This window comes from Nanorana parkeri, unplaced genomic scaffold (assembly GCF_000935625.1).
Source record: "Nanorana parkeri isolate BGI_ZX_2015 unplaced genomic scaffold, ASM93562v1 scaffold597, whole genome shotgun sequence".
Taxonomy (NCBI): Eukaryota; Metazoa; Chordata; class Amphibia; order Anura; family Dicroglossidae; genus Nanorana; species Nanorana parkeri.
Genome location: NW_017306865.1, coordinates 991518 through 999306, shown reverse-complemented (window position 1 = coordinate 999306; position 7789 = coordinate 991518). Strand labels below are relative to the sequence as shown.

At 49.0% G+C, this 7789-nt stretch overlaps 1 protein-coding gene across 1 annotated transcript in view; it reads right to left on the bottom strand.

Annotated features, from left to right (window-relative positions):
* THEM6 (thioesterase superfamily member 6) overlaps positions 1–7789 on the bottom strand; it is a 21136-nt gene that overhangs the window by 2581 nt on the left and 10766 nt on the right. The window lies entirely within an intron of this gene.

Below are 7789 nucleotides of genomic sequence, written 5' to 3'. Positions count from 1 at the left end.
TCTTATCTCCCTACATAAACTTTTATTTAGCTGCTGAGGGAGTAGGGAAGGAGAATACTATATGGGGTCAGTTGAGTGACAGCTCTGAGTCCGCTGACATCACACGCACGGTGGCGGCGCCCAGCAGCCGGCTCGGGGATTTGGGATGTCAACTCTAACAGGTAATTAACTTGCTTAAAAATCTGCGACATGATCATCATCCATCTTATGGGAAGAGTGTTGGTGGAATGAAGGGTCTGCCAACAGGTTCTCTTTATGGGTCTGTCTGGAGTCCCGCTCCCAGCAATGGATATGGAAACCACGCACAGAACTCGGCACATCTTGCGTGTCGTGGCTTCCATCCTCCACCCCCCTCTGCCAATCCCTCCACTAGCTTCCATCCTCCGCCAATCCCTCCACTGGCTTCCATCTCCACCCGCCACTTACAAAGCCATCCACAACTCTACCCCCGGCTATATCTTCAGCCTGGTCTCAAAGTATGACCCTAACCGCCCGCTCCATTCTTCCCTAGACCTCCTGCTTTCCAGCTCCCTTGTCAACTCCTCCCATACTCGCCTCCAGGACTTCTCTAGAGTCTCGCCCATTCTCTAGAACTCTTTACCCCAACCTGTCCGTCTGTCTCCCAGCTTGACTGCCTTTGTGTAAAGACTCATCTCTTCAGGGAAGCCGATCCCACCTCATCCACGGGGTGAGATCTTGCGTGGAGCCCCAGATCGAGGGAGATTATCAGTGGTCTTGTATGTCTTCCATTTTCTAATTATTGCTCCCACAGTTGATTTGTTCACACCAAGCTGCTTGCCTATTGCAGATTCAGTCTTCCCAGCCCGGTGCAGGTCTACAATTTTGTTTCTGGTGTCCTTCGACAGCTCTTTGGTCTTCACCATAGTGGAGTTTGGAGTGTGACTGTTTGAGGTTGGGGACAGGTGTCTTTTATACTGATAACAAGTTCAAACAGGTGCCATTGATACAGGTAATGAGTGCCGGACAGAGGAGCCTCTTAAAGAAGAAGGTACAGGTCTGTGAGAGCCAGAACTCTTGCTTGTTTGGAGGTGACCAAATACTTATTTTCCACCATAATTTGCAAATAAATTGGTTCCAAATCAGCCGATGTGATTTGTCTGGATTTGTTTTCTCATTTTGTCTCTCATAGTTGAGGTCTACCTATGATGCCAATTACAGGTCTCTCTCATCTTTCTAAGTGGGAGAACTTGCACAATTGGTGGCTGACTAAATACTTTTTTGCCACACTGTATATATATACAACCAAAAAGAAACTTCTTCCTCTATAGGGAACGTCCTCCGAAGGTGAGGCCTTGTTCTGGAGACAATATTGTCGGCCTTGTAAAGGTTTATTTCGGGGAGTTTGTAATGCCGAGTTGGTGCCTCAGTTCCGTGTGATAGAAGCTTTGTAAAGTGCACAGAATGTATTACCGGGTATACGGTGGTATGTTTGGTGGTGCGCACATTATAGAGGGAGAAGTGGTTGTGTGTCAGTTGTTTCCTCTCAGCATTGCGGGTTTTAGATGTTGTATCTATCAGTAGATAAGACACCCGGCACTGACACCCATCCCTCACTGACCTTCACCCCCCGGCACTGACACCCATCCCTCACTGACCTTCACCCCCCGGCACTGACACCCACCACTCACTGACCTTCACCCCCCAGCACTGACACACATCCCTCACTGACCTTCACCCCCCGGCACTGACACTAACCAGTCATTGACCTTCACCTCGGCATTGGATTTTAGTGCAATGAGACTTTACACTGCCGACAACACAGACAGCAGATAGGTGGATACACGGCCGTCCCGCCTGGGAGATGGAGGATGCCGATTTCCTGTCAGTGATGTCATAGCTGGTATGTGCACAGACAACACGGCGGGCTGAGATATGATTGCCGGCCGTTGTGTAATATATTTCTACATTATAAAACCAGCTGATGTAACTTCCTGTACTTCTATCAGCTTCCTGTAAATGTCTGCACAGCCGATATCTGACCAAACCAGACCGGAGAGCAGAGGGGTGACCTCACTGGCGTGCTGCTGCTCCTTTTCCTGTCCAGGCAAAGGCCCGGCTACGTCCTGGTTCAAGCTGTGTTACCTGCAAAAGGTCCGTGACCGGGCTGTGCTGTCTGGCAGGATGGATGGATACACAGAGACCTTATATATCATGTGACTGGATGAACGGATAACATGATCGCCGCCGGTCTATATTATGTACGCAGTGGCGTCACAAGGGGGGTGTGCGGCCCGCTCGCTTCCCCTGCACTGTACCCCAACATCGCTTCCCCTGCACTGTAACCCCTCCCCAGTGTTCTCCCATCCACTGTACCCCTATATCGCTTCCCCTGCACCACACCCCAACATTGCCTGCCCTGTGCCATATCCACAGTGCTCATCCCTGCACCGTACCCAAGTATTGCTCCCATCCACACTGTACCCCAACATTGCTCTCCCCACATTACACCCCACAATATTCCCCCTGCACTGCATCCCAAGACTGCTCCCCCTTCACCATACCCACACAGCGCTCCCCCTGCACTGTACCCAAGTATTCCCCCCCCCCTACCCCAACACTGCACCATCTCCCAACTTTGCTCTCTCCATACCTCCACAGTGCTCCCCCTGCACTGTACCCCCACAGCACTGTTCTTGCACCACACCCTACCAGTGCTCCCCCTGAACCACACCCCAACACAACTGTCACTGTATCCGAACTCAACATTGCTCCCTAGGCACTGCCCTTTTATACACCCTTACACTGCCACCCTGCACTGTACCCCCATAGCGGGTACCCCCCTAAGTCCCTCTCCGTTCCCCCCAGTTCTCCCGGGCCGCACTCCCTCACATAGGAGATGAATGGACAAACCTCTCCAACGATCTTCCTGCCGCCTGATTGACATTTCCCCGGGGAGCCAACCATCGGCACAGCCGGCGGGGGGAGACCAACACACAAGAAGGGGATATACTCCTCCCTGCTGCCACTACACTCACACAGATAGCACACCTTGTCAGTTATAATCTCCATACCCAACAACTATGTATCCATATCACTGTCTGAGGGCCATGTTGGCGACGTCATGTGATCGGGTTTCCCCTATTCATCGCTGACATGGAATCTTCCCCTTCCTAGAGTTTTAGCTGGGTCCACAGGGCGGAGTAAACCATTCGGGGCCAGGAGGGGGGAACCCTGCTGAGTTCAGAAGAAAGGATTAAACCATTGCGGGCCGGGGGAGACACTTTGCTCTTATAAATATATCTCCTTAGTTACTTATTTACCTTTATTTGTCATGTCAGCCTTCTAATGCTGCTGGTGTGTTCTATGTCATAGTCATAATTAACCCCCCCAGCCCCTCCGGGGGATCCTTTTGCAAAGATCCGCTTGATAGTTTTTTTTCTTTCCTATTAATAGTTAATTTCAACTAAATATAAAAGAAAAATCGATAAATATACAAAATGTATCAAAGCTTATCAAAAGAATAACATATTTTCTGTCCTAAAATGTGTATTTTTACTTTCACCTGGTAACACACTTCCTGCCCTGGTGTGACAACACTCCTTGTATTGTGTTTATGGAAGAGCAGTGTTGTCACTATAGGGCAAGAATACATAACACCACACCCCCTTCCTCTTCTATACAACATAGGTGGGAGATGTTCTTTAACTGGGGATAATGTAACTGGTCCGGGATGACCTGGGCTCAGAAGAAGTGGGTTGAATGATGCTGGACATCAGACTGAGGACATCTAGTGGCAGAAAAAAAGTAATGGAGGAATCTCTGGATTAAAAGTGAATATTGCAGCAAAAGCTGTTTCTTTTTCTTCCGTTTTTTCTTGGCCGGACATTGTGCTCTGTGTGTCATAAACAGCTGCCATTTTCTTCCCATAAAATCCTTGTTTTCACCTTTTTTCACCCTTCTTCCCACCTCAGTGCTGCTGAACTCCTGCAGCCTCTTTCAGCCACTTCCTGTCTACAGGCGTCAGCTGCGCAGCATTCCTCCGGGCCAGCTTCCTGAGAGTGACAACTGTGGACTTTTACCCCGAGCTATGCGGCGAGAATGGGGAAGTCATACTGAGCACCCTCATTTTCAGATTGAAATCTCATGTCTGTTATCAGTTACATTGTCCCCATCGGTACGGGGACAAGGTGCTTTGCCAGGGGGGACCCTCCCAGTGCCGAGAGCATGTTTACAGTAAGTCGCACATTACAGTATTGTTTTATGTTAAAAAATCTGAGGGTTTAATGTCACTTTAAAGGCCTGGTATTGTTTGGGAGGGGGAACCGCATTTTTTTTCTCCTTCTTTAGAAATGTCAGTTTTGCTGCAGCGGGTTCTATACATCGTACAGATCCGCCACTTCACAGGCAGGTTAAGGGGACCCCCCCAGGCACAATATTTAAGGGCATTTTTATTGTTGCACTGTAAGCAATGTTATTACTGCTCCTTTAAAAACTGTATTTTTAAAGTGTTTTTTTCATTGATTGCTTTCCCCCAGGGCAGTACCCGGACCCCCATACATGTCCCCCAGGGCAGTACCCGGATCCCCATACATGCCCCCCAGGGCAGTACCCGACTCCCCATACATGTCCCCCAGGGCAGTACCCGGATCCCCATACATGCCCCCCAGGGCAGTACCCGACTCCCCATACATGTCCCCCAGGGCAGTACCCGGATCCCCATACATGCCCCCCAGGGCAGTACCCGACTCCCCATACATGTCCCCCAGGGCAGTACCCGGATCCCCATACATGCCCCCCAGGGCAGTACCCGACTCCCCATACATGTCCCCCAGGGCAGTACCCGGATCCCCATACATGCCCCCCAGGGCAGTACCCGACTCCCCATACATGTCCCCCAGGGCAGTACCCGGATCCCCATACATGCCCCCCAGGGCAGTACCCGACTCCCCATACATGTCCCCCAGGGCAGTACCCGGATCCCCATACATGCCCCCCAGGGCAGTACCCGACTCCCCATACATGTCCCCCAGGGCAGTACCCGGATCCCCATACATGCCCCCCAGGGCAGTACCCGACTCCCCATACATGTCCCCCAGGGCAGTGCCCGGAGACCACAGTGGTGCACTAGAGGGGTGACATCACCGCACTAGGTAACACCCACATGTGATGCTGCCCCCGCGGGCCAGGGACAGTCAGTTTGGGAATGATGCTGGGCGTCCTCCAGCCAGGAAATGAGGGCGGGGCTCTGTGTGACTTGCTGAAGCTTCTAATGTACATTGTGAGAAGCTCCCAGTGTTCAGTGACATCAGAGGAAGAGGAGAGGAGCCGGTGCAACTGTGCAAGACTGCATTTGACAGGAAAAGCCATCGGCAGTCTCTATGGCCCGACACATTGCTGCATTTTCCCTTTCACTTTCAGACATTTTGACATTTGTGATGTTACAGATTTTATGGAATAATTTTGGCCCTTTTTATGTGGCTTTGCTTACTGAACGATTCCATTGCAATGTTGGTGTTGCAGCGATGATTACAATGGATGGGTTCGCTCGGTGGCTGCTCCCTCATATCGCAGTGCAGAGCTGAGCGCTCTCTTCCTGTGCGGCTTCATCACACAAACAATAAATAATTCAGATCTTCTTATTACAGTCTGTGGAAACGCAGAATTCCCAGTCCCCAAGCGGGAGGTGCCACAGCTCATGTGTGCGCCATCTGGTGGCCGATGCCCGACACAGACTGACGCTAGGCAGAGCACAGCGTTCAATAATGGAGAATGTGATTGCCAGGGGGAGGTGACTACAAATCATGGGACCTCAAAGCAAAATTTTAATGGGCCCCCAACACATCCCAGCTCTCTCTGTAGCAACTGGCAGGGTCAACTGACCGTAACAGTGTTCCTAAATCAATGAGAGGCGGCAGGAGAGCCATCAGCATACTCAGTATACTAGAAGGAGCAGAGGAAAGACGGTATAGTTGTAGGATTATTATTATTATCATTATTATTACTCCATATTAATGGCCATGGGGGACGAACTCCATATTAATGGCCATGGGGAACCAACTCTATATTAATGGCCATAGGGGACCAACTCCATATTAATGGTCATGGGGGACCAACTCCATATCAATGGCCATGGAGGACCAACTCCATATTAATGGCCATGGGGGACGAACTCCATATTAATGACCATGGGGAACCAACTCCATATTAATGGCCATGGGGAACCAACTCTATATTAATGGCCATAGGGGACCAACTCCATATTAATGGTCAGGGGGGACCAACTCCATATTAATGGCCATGGGGGACCAACTCTATATTAATGACCATAGGGGACCAACTCCATATTAATGGTCATGGGGGACCAACTCCATATTAATAGCCACGGGGGACCAACTCCATATTAATAGCCACGGGGGACCAACTCCATATTAAGGGGCATGGGGGACCAACTCCATGTTAATGGCCATGGGGGAACTACTCAATATTAATGGCCATGGGGGAACTACTCAATATTAATGGCCATGGGGGACCAACTCCATATTACTGGCCATGGGGGACCAACTCCATATTACTGGCCATGGGGGATAAACTCCATAATAATGGGCATATGGGACCAAGTTCATATTAATGGCCATGGGGGACCAACTCCATATTATTGGCCATGGGGGATCAACTCCATATTAGTGGCCATGGGGGACCAACTCCATATTAGTGGCCATGGGGGACCAACTCCATAATAATGGGCATAGGGGACCAACTCCATAATAATGGGCATAGGGGACCAACTCCATAATAATGGGCATAGGGGACCAACTCCATAATAATGGGCATAGGGGACCAACTCCATATGAACTGCCATGGGGAACCAACTCCATATTAGTGGCCATGGGGGACCAACTCCATATAAATGACCATGGGGGACCAACTCCATATTAATGACCATGGTTCTGCAATGGGATGTCCAACAAGATCATAAAAGAGAAAAATAAATAACAATTGTTGATCCAAGAGAGCAATAATTTTAATAAAATATGAATTAAACAAGTTAACAGTGTCCAGAAGTCTCATGAGGTTCTGGCCTTGTGTCACATATCTGCATTTAATGCACTACTATATAAAAATCAGGTTTCCATTTTATTATTATTATAGAAAAAAATATTCAGTTAACAAATTGAAATGCAAGGTATGTTTTTACATTGAAGGCTCTTCTGCCTGTTCATGTATATAGGACTCTCATTAGTGCTTTATGATCATAGGCCTTTATGCCTGTACATGATAGTCCTTGTTAATGTATATATTAATATTGAAAACTGAACTGAGTCTGAGTGAAATGCATTACAGGTACATCAGAACAAAAGGTGTGCAAAGAACTACAGTGTCCTTTAATTGAAAAGCAGACACAGCCTGAGTAGAAAAGCCCGTCCCCTGCCAGCATGCTGCGGAGAAGGACCCTAACTCTTCGTGAGGTCTCTCTGCAGAGGTCAGACACCCCCTCATGCTCACTGCTGTTCAAGGAGCTCTAGATCCGACTCAGCAGGGGGTATGTCAGACCTCGGCTTCCACGCAGAGAGCAAGGGTCCTTCTCTGCAGCATGCTGGCAGGGGACAGGCTTCTCTACTCAGGCTGTGGCTGCTTTCCAAATAAAGTAAACTGTAAAATCTTTGCCTTGGTTTGGATGGGACTGGAGTGCATTTATCTAATATAAACAAAAAAAGTAAGTTGAAGGTAAAGAAAATCACATTTGTTATGGCAAATATAGGTTATAGGTCAATGGGAAGGAGTAAAAGTTCAAGGTTCATGGAATCCAGAGTCATGGAAATACAGCCTA